Raw genomic sequence first — 14,347 nt, 5'->3', positions numbered from 1 at the left:
TGCTGTTTCTGGGACAGCCAAAGCTACCTAAAAGTAAATGAATACATTCATCATAGACCTTCAAATTTGATACTTCCGCTTATTGTACTTATCTGTTTGTAGTACTGTATTTCCTCAATGCATCAATATATTCAAATTCTTCACACACGTAGAGGAACCCCTTGTCAACTATCACACCAAATTTGGGATCAATTAGAGCATGCATTATGAAATAACATGAGTTTAGGTGCATCATCTCTCATTCGGCCTGCTGTAGGTGTTAGCTTTGGACAGCAGGGGGCAGTGTGCTTGCGCATGCGTAGTGGTTAGCAACGTAACGTGCTGTTTCCATGGAGACTGGAGCAGGTGGTCCATGATGCTAGGTAGGAAACTGTTTGGGGGTTTTCTCATTTGCTAATTCACATTTATTTGTCTAATTTATGAAACATTAGCAGTATGAACACATTTAGTTTGTTGTTAGTTATTTTGTTGTCATATTGTTGTCGTTTAGTTAGTTATTTCTGTAAAATAAACGTTTGCTAGCTGTTAGCTTGTAAGTTAGCACAAGTAAGGTTAGCTTACTGTATAGTGGTTTGACGTTACTACTGCTTAGTAGGCTACTCTAATTTAGTAGTAAAAGTAGTAAATGTAGCAATACCAGTGTAAAAATAATTCAAAATAATAATGAAGTATAAGTACAAAAGTATTAGCATCAAAATATACTTAAAGTACCTAAAGTTGACTCATTTTGCAGAATAATGTAGGCTATATTATATTGTTGGATAATAATTATTGATGCATTAAAGGGACTGTTTGTAACTTCTCGCTCCACCTCTAGACGTGAACGCGCACTCACTCCTCACTGCAGAAGAGTTAGTTTAGCTCTGAGAATATCTAGTGAATGTTCAGTGGACGTTTGTACAGAAATAAATGCTGCAGCTCCTCCAGACCAACAGAGGTTTTCCATGTCTTGGGAAGTGACAAGAGCGAGAAACGTTATCGTCTCGTTACCGACCGGGTGCTGGTGTCTCCCTGCGGGCGCAGTCGGGAGACGATTTCTTTTCCTGCTTCAACCCCGGCACCGACCCGCTTTTGCTGAAACAGGAAAAGCCAACACTAGGATCAGCATTGATTCATGGAGAGACCTTCGTCTGGTCAGCTAACATTACTGCCAAGCAGCTGAAATATAGAGTGATATTGTGGTTTTAGCTGACGTGTGTCGCCTCACTGTTTTGAGCGATGTTCCTTCATGTCTATTTAGAGTGAGCAAGCGCGAGCCCGATGCTGACTTTCGTTGACTTAACGGCCACAGGTGTCGCTGTTAACAAGCAATTCTGAAAGTTACAAATAGTCCCTTTAATCCATGGTAATATATCAGAATTTATCAGCTGATTTACTGTTTATTTGTATTAATCTGAATTTCAAAAGTAATTTAAGCTAGTTTAGTACTAAATGGAAACACTCAAGTAAAGTACAAGTACCTTTATATTGAAGGCCTACTTAAGTACAGTTCTTGAGTACCGATGAATGTACTTAGTTACTTTCCTCCACTGGATTTTACAGGGCTGTTTCTCTACTGCTGTGTGTGTATACAGTATATGCAGGAATAGTACTGGATTTATTTTTATTTTTACAATATTTATTTTGTAAATTGAAAACAGTTTCCTTCAGTGGAAGCCAAGCTTTTATTTACTTTTATTTCATAGATAAGAAACATGAAAGACCCCACAAAATAGCAGACTTTTTAATGTAACTAGTTACTTCCTGTATAAGTAACGTTCCCCATCACCGCTGGTGTTTGGCTCCACTTTCCCTACAAAAACTTCTGCATATGAGCCCGTTTATTTCCTCCCCCTCTGGCCCTCTTCTCTCTCAGCGAGGAATGAAATGATCCAGTCCACAGAGAATAATCAGACTCATGTTTGTATACATTTCAGTGAGCGTGTCTGGCTGTGCACGTTTCATAGCTCGTTGCTTTTCCTTCCTCGCGTTGTTATATGAGTCACTGCTGTTGTGGGGTGCAGCGTGGGCACATTTAGGGGATGTAAAGGGGGGGCTTGTGACTGGAACTGGGAAGCTTGTGGTTGGACTGGTGTGAACTCAAAAGCAGGGCTTTGCTGGGAAAAGTTCAGTTTGACTTTCGCTGGATAAATAAAGGTTAAAAAGAAGTAATGTTTGTGTGTGTTTGAAGCGCTGCAGCTTTGAAAGCGGCCTGCCTGTGAGCTGTCAGTGCGTCCCGGGGTGGGAAGCAGCAGGGACGAGGTTAAGTGCAGCTTTTACACGCACACAGCGAGGGAGAGGGCAGCGGTGGCGGCCTGGTGCCTACGATGAACTGAAATGTGTGTTTGTGTGTGTGTGGAGGAGGCAAGGGGGGTGCTGGGGTCATAGCCAGCAGCAAGGTTAATGCAGAGATCCTTTCACACACAGCCGCCCGGCTTTTTCTTTGTCTTTCTGTCTCAAAGAGGTAGATGTAAAGACACACACACATACACACACCATAGGTTCAAAGCTGAATCTGTTATTTGAAGTGAAGGCCACATCCCAGGCTTCATTAGGCCGGACATTCAGTTTTCACAGCTTCCTTTGTTGCTTTAAAACTTTAACTGATCACATGTAGTGTCCAATATATTGTAAAAGTAAAAGCTCCCACTGTGGCAGCGCTTTCATGCTAAACAAACTCACAAATGTAGTCTATTAAATCTGGTTTCCAACGTCCACATCTTGTTTTTAGATTATCTTTCGACTGCACGACAGCTGATCAAAACTTCCTTTAAGCATTTCATCGCACCGCAAGTTACAGTATCTCATCAACATGCAGCATTTGTCATGAAGTTATAGGCAGGATTGTCTAATGGCGTACAACAGGAGATCCTTCAGGAAATGATTTCCATCATCCCTGCTTCTTGTTGTTGTTAACAGCCTGAAGTCCGCACGCCGGCTCCGAGATGACACGGTCTTGATTGTCCCTGTGATTTGTGATGTCCTCGCGCCCGATGCCTCATCCTGTACCCTCTCTGTCTGTCTGTGGGTGTGGGTGTGTTATGTTTGTGGATGTGTGGGTGTGTCTGAGAGATGGAGAAAGAAAATGCTACACACAGCTGCTGTTGGTGTCGTCTTGCACGTCTGGATCCAGTTAGCTGTTTGATGTGTGTTTCACTTATTTCTGTGGATGTCGGGAAAGATGATGTGCAGACGATGTGACATCACATTGTTATGTTACTGTGTAGATTGTATGTCATTGACCAATTGCAAACTGTTGCTGACTTTTGAGGCCACAGAGACTTGAAAAATGGTGGAAGTTATCATAACTGAATCCCTGTTCTGCCAGAGTATAAACTGCTTCACAAAGAGGTGCAGCATGGTTTGCATTTCAGATTTTTTTTTGCCTTTATTTAATAAATAAAATAGATACAGACAGGAAATGCAGGGGGACAGCAAAAGAGAGAGAGAGAGAGAGAGGTGAAGACATGCAACAAAGGTCCCCAGCCTGAATCAAACTGGGGATGGTGTGGTTTGTGCGTCTTGTTTGAATTAAGTTTGTCAACTTACTGTCTGCTCCCACTCTGCTGTGCCACTTTCAGTAATAGAACAGAATAGAAAATACTTTTCTATCGTCTACTTTTTGCGTTCAAAAAGCAGAAATGTGTCTTTGGTTTGCATGTGCAAAATCTGCTTTTAAAAAGGCTACATTATCAAATCCATCACTTCATTTTTGGGGAGCTGTCATGTCGTTGGTGATGACACTTTTCCTCAGGTATTAAGCATCTCTTACTGTCTTGTCTTCTGTTACAGCGATCGTCATCTCCATCCCGAGCTGAATGGGATGACGTCTGCTCTCTGGCTGTTGGTCGAAGATCCTTCCTGTAAAACGTCGGAAACCCCGAGCTGAAGAGGTAAAATAATATAAAACATGTCACCTACTAAAATGCTCCTGAATGACACTGCAACAACAACATCATATATGTTTTCATTCCAGTTGTTTCTTCCCCATTTCTTGTGAGGTATTTCATTAAAGGAACATCAAATGTGAACACGTGAATCTCCAGAGCTCGTGTTGACAAGCAGTATTTTTGATGCCTCTCTACTGTACATATGCGTCTGATGGTCTCGGCCCGCGTTCGTCCCGATGAATTAGACGGGGCGCTAACGAGAACCACCGAGGGGAGACGGGAGCTGCTGACAGTTAGCAGTTCTCTGTAACGACGCCGGTCACCTCAGTCAGTTTTTACACCTAATGATGAGATCTCAGACCACAGTCAGCATCGCCCTCCTGCATATTGTCAAGGAGTTGTTTTTCTGTGCTGGATAGATAGTGATGGATAGAAGATTTTGTAGCATTTTTTCATCCTGATATTCTTTACATGCACGTCTTTTTTGTGTTGCACTACTGCAATTATTTTGAACCTGTTTCCTACAAACATGTTGTCACGCTGATGTCTTTAACACATATGTTATTTGTGACTTAAGGGTCTTATCTGTTACCCAAACTTAGTTGCCCCTTGAGTGAGGGATGGTTAGAGGATATGTACTGATTCATATCAATCTAAAATATAAAAAAAGGGAGAAACAACAAGCTGTGATGTGATGTACACATTTAAAAGCAACCTTGGCCTTTTTATATGTCTTGTTTAGACGGTGCTTTTAGTGTGATTTGTGTCCTTTATGGGTGTTCTCTTCAAGGAGATCAATTTCCCCACAAAGCCCTTTATTTAGCCATTCGGCCGGATTATGAAAAATGTATTAATTAAAATAAGAGCCTTCTGGATGGCATCACGTCACTTAAACAGATCAAAACAGAATATTTATTGGTGGCGCTCGCACGGCGCGGAGGAGATAAAGTTGATCTGACATAACCTTGATTGCAGGCGAAAACTCAAACGGATAAAGTTTGTGAGTTATGATTGAAGTCTTGATGGCGGCATCATCAATCAGTCAGCTTTGCTTGTTGTCACTGGAGGAGAGTTGATGAGATGATGACGTATTGGCATCAAGGTGAGCTCTGTGGTGTTCTTAGTGTGACTACGACGGATAGAAGAGGTTAAAAGTGATGCTTTTATAGGCTGAAATCTTTAAGATGTGGAAAAATCATCTTTCATCCTTCCCGTGTGTTTGATTAGCAACTTAAGACATCTTCAACTTCAGCGTGAGATGTATTTTCATATATAAAAGTCACTTTACTGTACACATTATAAACAGCGTCCTCCGACTCGAACCACTCGGAGCGTCGACAAGCCCTCGTCTCATTTACAATGATTGATTAACGTCACAATTAAAATTCCTAGCTGAGATTGTTTTGATTAATATTCCCCTCTTGTCTTGAGGTTCCAAACCACCCATGATGACATGGAAATAAATAAACACACACCGGAGCACTGGCAGAATTCTCCGAGAGACGAACAACATCTACCCAGGATCTTTGGCTAGAGAGAGAGAGAGGGAGAGAGAGTGAGAGAGAGAGGGAGAGCACTTCCCATATTTCTGCCTCTGATTGACAAGGCTGACATATGGAATAGTTCACCTATTCCCCAGCGACAGGAAGATGGGGGAGAGCGCAGGGAGAGACGGGTAAACTTGCCTGCGAGGCTGAGCACATTTTTTTTTTTTCTTTTTTTTTTTAGATTCAGTGCTACTGATCAAAAGGACTCATATCTCCCCTACTAAATTTAGCACCAGTGGCAATTAGTGGCGGAGTCACACAGCCACTCCAGGAGCAGCTGACAAATGGTACCTTAACAAGTCGGAGATGTACGACACAGTTTGATGGATTTGTGTGTGCACAGCTGAGGGGAACTTACTGGAGTGTTTTTCTTTCTGTGTGCATGGTATGTGCATGATACACACAGTGTGTGTGTGTGTGTGTGTTAGTGGAGGAAACATGCTGATCAGCTTCAGCTTGTGTTGGTTAGTGAGCTTCAGTCAAGTTGTGCATCCATGTTTGCAGCTAAATTATGGTCGAATATTAGTTTGATTGTCAATTAAATGATGCATGCAATGCAAATGCATTTAGATCATTTATCAGGAAAATATGACCAACCAGCTTCTAATATCTGAGAATTTGCTCCCACCGTATATTGAATATCTGGGAAATGGTGATGGGCATTTTGAGCTGTTTGGTACGATGGTGTATTAGGGCCATTGTAAGTAAAACAAATAAAAATACAGAGCCGGGGGAGGGGTAATATTCAGAGAAAAAACTCAGAATTTCTGAGATTAAAGTCTCATTAGATTTAGGAGAAAAAAAATTAAAAAACTTAAATATTCTCTGAGATTAAAGTGATAACTTTGCTAGAAAAAACTCACAAATTAAAAGGGAAAAGAAACTTGGATATTTTCTGACATTAAATTGGTAAATTTATGAGAAAAAAACATGAATATTCTCTGAGACTTAAGTGGTAACTTTACGAGAAAGATACTTGAATATTCTCTGAGATTATAAAGTTGTAAATTAGCGAGAAAATATTCACATATTCTTTAAGATTATAAAATCACAAATTTAGCCACCATCTTTCGTTGCGCCTAAATTAGTGTTATGGTTCAGATAGCCTCTGAGCGTGGCGAAGGTCCTGAAAGATACATATACATATACATGTTTTCTTTCATCTACTTTCTGTATTATTTTATGAACATAATGCTGACATCAGTATGCTTTATACTTTATCCTCATGTTAGACCCGTTGTAAGTTTATTTTGCCAATGTTATCAGATAAATCCTATTTATATTGCTCTTTCTGATGTCCTCCGCAGGTCCTGAGAGATACATAAACGCGTTTTCTTTCATGTTTTTTCTTTATTATTTTATGAACATAAATAAATATTAATATAACTAATATATTTTGCTCTCGGCGGTTCACATTACTGCAGTATTTAATGGTGGTGTCTGTGGTTTGATGAGGTTGATCCAACCTTTAAAAGTGATGGTGGTTCCTTGACACACTATAAAAAACACTATTTTTTAGTGTTTCTTTCTCGTAAATTTGTGACTTTATAATATCCAAGTTTTTTTTCTCGTAAATTCAGAGTTTTTTCTTGGAATATATAACCCCCCTCCCCTGGCTCCGTAATCATTATTTTTGTTTACCTACAATGGCCTAATACGCTGTCATAGTTAAGTGCAAGTTGACGTGAGGACACATGCAGGAATATCTCCCTGGAGACAAATAAATCAGACTCATGCTTCATGAATCTCAACTGCAACAAGTAAATGTTGATTTAAATAAAAACAGTATATTTGCTGGATAAAAAAGGACATGAGCCAGCATGTGCACACCTTCATCGCCACTCTGACAACATCATAATTACAGCAAATGATGTTCCTGTCAAAACACACAGATCTGATGTGGTCGGACAGAAGCAGAAGGACAGACAGACAGACAGACAGCCGGCTGAATCAGACACCAGACTGCTAACAGAAAGGATCGAATGACATCACGGCTCATTTGAGTCACTTCCCAGCTAATGCAGAGACGCGGTGATATCAACAACGCAGCATTTCCTGTAAATGACCAAAAACAACCACAACCATAAACAGAAAATCAGGATGAATAACACAGCAGGAATTAATTTTCATCGTCTCTCTGGTGAAATCTTTGTACTTTTAATGTATTTAATTTAAAATTGCATTTATTTATTGCAACTATTGGCTATTTACCTGCAGCTAAACCTTTTTAAGAAGAGTTTTGTGTTGCCGCTGCATGCAGTGAAGTCGATGAACTGCCCTTACATCATCCTCACTTACCCAGGAGAGTCTGCTGTCTGTTAGATGCACACACACACACACACACACATTCACACTGTTCACATGGCTAGCCAACCTCCAGAGAGAGGAGGCAGCTAACCGTCTCAGTAGAGGAAATGAGCTATCTGCTCCACTTCTCCGACACACACACACTCTCCTCAGCACACACACACACACACACACGCACACGTACACATGCAGCTCCCCCTGACATTTTTAGACTATCTGTACTGCTTGCAGATCTTCTGTTTGTTTGTATCTGTTGGTGAATACATGCATGCACATCTGGTTTTGTGTGTGTGTGAGTGAGTTTGACCTTAAGCTTCTCCTCCCTCTTTACACTGCCAGCTCTCGTGTACGTTTTCCTGGGCCTCCAAGATATGAGAGGGGAAAATATGTGCCGACAGCCCATCACAGTTCACGGCTCTTTGTTTATCCATTAATAATTGAGCATAGCTGAAGACAATACAAGGTGTGTGCTTGTGAGAGCGAGCGGGTTTGTTTAGCTGGGATGGAGGAGGGTGTCACTGAGGGAGTTTACGCCTCGCATCGCAGTTTGGGCTAAACTGCAGGTTTTCTCTCTGAAGTTTGTCCGTAAGACACAGCGAGTGAGTTTGCATGTGAGTTAATACTGTTTGCCATAAGATAAAGTGAAATTTTGAAATCAGAAACATTTTTGATGTCCCATCCTGCACCTGGGGGCATAAATGCATCCAATTAAATGTGATTTTAGGAGACCAGCTAACCTCTTCCATCATTTCCATCCAAACTTGACCTTGTTAGCATGATAGCTTGTGCGTCACACGAGATGGCAGACTAGCTAAATACTTTATTTAAAGCAGTAGTAATTCATTTGTTGGCGTTGACAAATAAATCAACGCTGACGTGCTGGTTTCACACGGGGTGCGAACAGCGGTCTCCTGGGTGAAAGTCCGGTGTTTTTGGACCCATCCATCAACCCGAATCTCCTTCTTAAGCTACGCTAGTTGCTCTTTATACTTTGGATTCTGGATTACATATGAATTGTGGTATACGAATGGTGTGAACAATTACGTTGTGGGTTGTAAAACCAAAACAGAAAAGAGGCTAATACACTAGAATGTTGAGTGGTGCAACTTAAAATTTCAGTGTGGTTGCAGTCTCTTATTAATCTCCATCCCTCTGTCCTTTCCTCCTCTAGTTCAAACAGTATTGAGGAGGGAGGTGAGCGGTCCACTTCAGCTCCTCCTGCTTTTCCAGAGGCTGCGTGTGATTGTATACTGCAACATACACCGGTGAGTGAATGTGATAAAACTGTCTTCAGGCTTAATGTTAGACTTCTCCAAGTAGACTCATCTTCATGTGTAAACTCTCTGGAGTGTCCCTTCAATATTCCCAAAATGCCACAGCTGTGAGATGTCCAATAGGATGTCAGCAATCCTTTTAAAACATGTGTTTGTTGCAAGACTTTTTCAGGAGAGCACAAACTCGATTCCAAACCATTTGGGAAACAATTAAGAAAGACCGTTTTCTACCCGTGTTCCCCCTCTCACCTCACATGAACTGAATACATTAGAGGACAGCAGCGTTTCCGGGGTGCTACCATCGATATGTGGCAGTAAAAAGTGACGCTGACTTGATTTACTATTTTGAGTTCCCGTCTAAAGCGGGCTTTTTTTCTTTACCTCTCTCTCCCTCCTCTAATTATGTGGGCCTTTTAGACATTTTTTCCCCACAGAGCGCTCGCCGCCAGAACAAAGTGGAAATTGTTTCCCCCTCGGAGGCGGCCCTCGAGTCTCCCGATGTGAGGCGAAGACTCCGGTCCTCTGGGGGCTTTCAGCGAAAAATAAGTCGCGCAAGCGGGAGGCTCTGACGGGAAACAAAAAAGAGAAGGACAGACAGAGAGGAGAGTGTAATGAAAGAGTGATTGCCGAGGATGCCATCCCTCCATATGTTGTATGATGGGAGAGTCAAATTAAAAATGTAGGCGAGTGATCAGAAGACACTGCGAGTGAATTCCCTCCGGTGCTGAAAACAAGCATTTTGGTCCCAGAAAGTGAGGTCCCCCCCTGTTTTCTGACAAGTAGGTAAAGTGTTGATTAGCATATCACACTTAGGTTGAGAACGTGACAGAAAACTGCAACTAAGGGACATTGTACTGTATGTCAGCATCTGGCTACTTCCTGGAGGCAGTATTAGTAAAGAATCTGAACTGACTGACAAACAAATACTGTACCTCATTATTACACTGTGCCAGTAGGCCGCTTGTCACTTGGCAGTATAGACGGCACATGAGGTGGCAGGTGATGATGTTAAATCTGTATCAGCTGATAATCAAACGGCAGCAGGTAGCGTTGATGCTGCGGTAACACTTCTACTGTAGAAACACTCTTTGTTTTATCACACTGTGGTGTATACATTAGGGCTAATCCATTGAAATATTTAATCACGATTAATTGCAAATTAATCGCCCATTTTTATCTGTTTAAAATGTACCTTAAAGAGAGATTTGTCAAGTATTTAATACTCTTATCAACATGGGAGTGGACAAATATGCTGCTTTATGCAAACATATGTATATATTTATTATTGGAAATTAATTAACAACACAAAACAATTACAAATATTGTCCAGAAACCCTCACAGGTACTGCATTTAGCATAAAAAAAACAGCATGTGATTATCATAAAGTGGGCATGTCTGTAAAGGGGAGACTCGTGGGTACCCATAGAACCCATTTACGTTCACATATCTTGAGGTCAGAGGTCAAGGGACCCCTTTGAAAATGGCCATGACAGTTTTTCATCGCCAAACTTTAGCATAACTTTGGAGCGTTATTTAACCTCCTTTGTTAAAGGCTAGTATGACATGGTTGGTACCATTGAATTCATTAGGTTTTTTTTAGTTTCATATGATGCCAGTATCTTCACTCTGAAAGACAGAATAGCGGCCGACGGATTGTTAAGAGATTAATAGTTTATATAATAAAAGATTGATGCTTGATGTCTGTGTATCGAAACAATATTATGCCATGCTGTATCCCTAAAGTGCATATATATATATATATATGAGAACTGGCACCTATAAACAGCCAGAAAAGGTTGAGAAATCCTGATTTTAGAGCTGTAAAATAACTCTCCTCTCTTTTTACAGCTACTGCTGAGCAACATGAGCTGCTGCTACTGCTGCTGCTGAGCGTGTCAACAAATGTGTGTGTAAGTACCCGGTGCTGTCAGTGAGATACACAAAGACTAAAGTAAATCTGACTAAAAGGATGTATAGTTGAAAAAGTAATGCACTCTTTCATCTGAAATGTGTTTCTATAAGTCATTTCTTTAACTAACATGCTTATGTTTATTATAATGCAGTGTCATTTTGTCGGTATAGCTTGTACTTTTTTGTTCTGTTTATTTGTCTGTCTCTGTGTATTCACCGTCTAATTCATTCTCTCTGGCAGCTCCTGCGACTGTCTCTCCACGTCCATCACGTGTCTACTGAAGTCCACCCTCCTGCTCACCCATCAACGTGCCAACAGACAGCCACTTCCTTTGATATGGTAAAGCAATATTGTACTTCATCTCTTTTTATTTGCCCATTTGCGAAAGAGATGCCATTAGCAGTGTATTGTGCTCCTCTGGCGGGGGGGAAAAAAAAAATATCTCCAAAAGGATAGTCGGCGGCTGCCCGCATCCTGCAACGCCTCATTAGTGCGTTGCCTTCGAACAAACGTCTCAACAATGTTCTGAGCTAATAAGCTTTTATATTCCCAGGCTATATGATGTAGAAAGAGGCAGAGCTGAAGGTCACGGGTGTGTTTGAACGCATCAAGTGGCTCCGTGAGGGAATGATTTATCTGGAGTTATTGCTCTGCTTTGCTCTAGAGAGTTGGCTGTTTGATGTGCGCTGTGAAATGGCTTCTTCAAGAGGGGAGATAGGGAGCTACGGAGGTGTCACAGCTTCGCTGTCATCAGCTGGACACAGATATGTAGCACACATACTGAATGGATGGTAAAGGCAACGTATAGGTTAAAGAAAACTGTCCTCTAACCAAAACAATGTGTCAAGATGTACTTTAAAGGAACTATCCACCCTAAAACACAATAATTATTAGTAAAAACACAGCGAGAATTATGCTGTTTGTTGCTGTACTTCATATTTCTGTACTTAACTACCCAAATGTAGACAATCAACATTGCACTATACAGACAATGTCACCTTGAAACATCTACAATGGAGTATTTTCTTCATCCAGGGTTCAACATTAACCATGGTCCGTGGCCACAAAGAGTTACTCTGTGGCCATCAAGTTCTTTCAGGGGTAAGAATGAGATTGTGTGTCTCAGTGAGATTACGGTGTCCATGTCTTACCCATAGACTGTATATTGAATGCGACGCGAGCGAGTGTCAGCGACAAAATCAGTTTGATTGCATTTTTTTTTATATTGGCGTGTCCTAACTGGCCTCGAGCGTCGCAGCGCTGCACGAGCAGCAACGGACGAGAAACGGCTGATTTGTGAAGTTGAAATGAGGAGTTATGTTTAGGGATATGATTGGGAGATCAGCATTAATGCTTTCTAGTTGCTGTTAGCTGTTAGCAGCCGGTGGGCAGACTGTGGCTTCGTCCGAAATCGCATATTATGCACTACATACCCAATATGTGTACTATCGTTCTGTGGCAGCTGCCAATTCTCTGGTGCTTGCTGTTGTTTCCCTTTTCCCTGGTGTTTTTTTGGTTGAGTTGCTGAGTGATTAGAGGGTTATTCAGTTCACCTGTTGCGCAGGGTGTGGGGACTGGCTCTTAAATGATAGTTGAGAGCAGCTTGGTGCATTCCCCTCTTGGCCAATCAGGGTGTAATGACGCCCTTTCTGTAGGGCTTAAAAGAGGAGGGAAACTGCACACCCAGGGTCATTCTGATCTCTCCTTCACTCAATGCAACATGTGTTATCAGCTTTACCAGAAACTCTGGTCTGTTTTGGGCCCTTTTGAGATTCTGTGATCTTTGTGTTTTGTTTGTTGAGAGTGTTGACTCCTAGTTGGGGAAACAAGTTAAGTGCCAACCAATTAGGTTACCTGCACTGGGATGATTAGGTGCTATTTGTGCAACAGCTGGCTTGCCTTACAATAGCCTAATGCCTGCAGGCTGTATTTTTGTATTCTATTCATTTGTTGATTTTCAATGAAACCCTTTATACCCATTTCTTTTAGTGTATTTTATTTGGGAAAACTTTAAAGGAGGGTAAAAGGAAAAACACAAACCAATATTTCAGTTTCCTTAATTGTTTGTTAATATAGAGGCATTTGTTCATTATTGAAGAGGCATTTGTTCATTATTATTATTAAGAAGGCATTTTATTTTATATTATTATGTGGATGGGAACTGTTTTTCAGTCTTCTGACTGAACAACTAAAGTCTGGGGAACTCAGTACCGCCACAGTTCAACATACTTTCGTGTGTATAAACAGTAGTATGTATATTTTCAGACGCACTGAGTAGTAATTTACGTCGTCACATCCTGAGAGCCTCCTTGCTGGTTAGAGACGTGTAACCATGGTAACGAGTGCCAGCCTCATGTGACCAAAACAACGATTTGTGAGAATAAAAGTCTGAATTAATTTAAAATATATATTAACGCCTAGCAAAATGAAATCTTATACGTACAGTTAAATTGAAGCGCTGTTGACGTTACAGAGCTGTCTGTCAACGTCTTTTATGAACGATGTCATCACCACCGCATTACATTGTGGGATATATTTGCCACCATAGTGTCCAGCATTGCATACTGTAATAATTCACCGGAAATAGCATGCAATTCACGTACTATTGGTTTCATACTAAAGTTTCAGACATACTAAAATATCTCACACTGTTTTAGCGTCCTAAGAGACTGTGAGAGAACAAAGAACTTGAGTTTTGGATCTAATATAATTACATATTTTCATTCTGTTATTTTTCATTCAGTTGAGGGAGACTTTGTTAAGTTGCTTTTTCTGTATTTTTTGTATAAGTTTACATTTGGGCCATTAAAAATGTGCTTTGGCCACCACATGTAGGGGCTTGGTGACCCGTGGGGCCAGTGCTTGAATATATTATTGTCTATCCCCGTTATCTATCAAAAACCTGATTAGGTTTAGATCAAATTTCCCTTAATATTAAAGAGCAAGGATGCCTTTTAAACCCCCCCATTTCCCTGATGTTTAATAACAATCATGAAGTCATTAATCCATCATAGCAGAGGAAGAGTTACCAGCCTCTCCGTCAGCTGTCCGTAATTACATTCAGCCACAACACATGTTGCATTTTGACTGGAAAAATGTTCTCTCTCGCTTTTTACCATCGCTATCGCTCTCCCCGCCTACACAGTTAACCTCCGCAGCTGAATTGCAACAAGTTGATGTCCCTTCTCTGGAAGTTGTTGAAAGCAAAGCTGGAAAATGTGGAAAATCATTAACCGACATAGTGGAAGATATATTTCACCAGGATGGGAGGAAAATCCGGCACAGAAAATGCAAATTGCAAAATAACTCTTGGACTGCGTTCAACACCCACAGATTAATGATATTTAATACTGTGTGTTTTCCATAACGGTTACTGTAAGTTCCTGTAACCCTACCTGCTCGCCGCTGTGAATCTGTCAGCTAATTGCCTAAAATAT

The 14,347-nt window shown here is 41.0% G+C and overlaps 1 protein-coding gene across 9 annotated transcripts in view; it reads left to right on the top strand.

Moving 5' to 3' along the window:
• Nucleotides 1–313: 313 nt before the first annotated feature.
• The window catches only part of pou3f3b (POU class 3 homeobox 3b), a 181,156-nt gene continuing 167,122 nt past the window's right edge, over nt 314–14,347 (top strand). For 7 of the 9 annotated variants that reach the window (XR_005205714.1, XR_005205715.1, XR_005205713.1 and 4 more), the window contains exons 1-5: nt 314–362; nt 3,772–3,872; nt 8,895–8,988; nt 10,847–10,908; nt 11,151–11,249. The gene's annotated coding sequence lies outside the window, so the exon portion shown is untranslated. Of the gene's footprint in view, nt 363–3,771; nt 3,873–8,894; nt 8,989–10,846; nt 10,909–11,150; nt 11,250–11,574; nt 12,101–14,055; nt 14,294–14,347 lie in introns of those variants that run through there. The other 2 variants (XR_005205720.1, XR_005205718.1) reach the window with 2 other exon arrangements.

The sequence above is a fragment of the Sebastes umbrosus genome, chromosome 24 (genome assembly GCF_015220745.1).
Source record: "Sebastes umbrosus isolate fSebUmb1 chromosome 24, fSebUmb1.pri, whole genome shotgun sequence".
NCBI classification, from domain to species: domain Eukaryota; kingdom Metazoa; phylum Chordata; class Actinopteri; order Perciformes; family Sebastidae; genus Sebastes; species Sebastes umbrosus.
This window is presented reverse-complemented; position numbering and strand designations above follow the sequence as displayed.